Below are 740 nucleotides of genomic sequence, written 5' to 3'. Positions count from 1 at the left end.
GGGAGGGGGCTGGGAGGGGGCAGGGAGGGGGCTGGCCTGCCGATTGGCCTCCACCTCTATGCCCACTGCCTGGACTGGCGGCAGCTGGGGGGGAGCGGGGAGGCCTGCACTGGGCCTCATACCCAGAGGCTCATTTCCTTCTGCTTCTCTGTCTCCCCCACCCCTTCCCTCCCTACACCTCCCATCTGGCCTCTTTCAAAGCCGGAGAAATCGTTTCTCTCCCAGACCCCAAAAGAGCCTTAATGAGGAGACATTCATGTTGGGCCGAAGGCAGTCTTATTCCCAGACCAATGAATGTTTAGAGAGGAAAGGCCTGGGTTGGGGTTGGGCCTGGATGGCTGGACTGGCCCTGGGAGGCAGTGACCGACCCCAAGATGAGCCCTGGGAGGAGCAGCTGGCAGGACTCTGCCAAGTGAGTGAAGGGAGGACCGTGTCCCTCCGCCGCACCTCAGGAGCACGGAGCCCAGGTGCAGCAGACACAGAAGCCGCCTCCCCGGGCGGCTCCCAGGAAGCTGGATGTGTCCTAGAGGACAGCGAAGGTCAGCCTGCATTGCGGGGCTGCTCCTCCTCCTCCGCTCACCAGGTGGCAGTGAGGCTCTGCAGGGACACCTCGTGGGGGGTGGAGGGGGCCAGGCCAGGCCAGGGACATGCTCTCGCCCGCTGCACAGGTGACTCCACAGCCCGGCGCCCGGGCAGCAGGAGCTGGGGCCCTGGCAGACGCAGGTAGGAGGAGGAGCCGC

The sequence above is a fragment of the Myotis brandtii genome, unplaced genomic scaffold (genome assembly GCF_000412655.1).
Source record: "Myotis brandtii unplaced genomic scaffold, ASM41265v1 scaffold915, whole genome shotgun sequence".
NCBI classification, from domain to species: Eukaryota; Metazoa; Chordata; class Mammalia; order Chiroptera; family Vespertilionidae; genus Myotis; species Myotis brandtii.
This window is presented reverse-complemented; position numbering follows the sequence as displayed.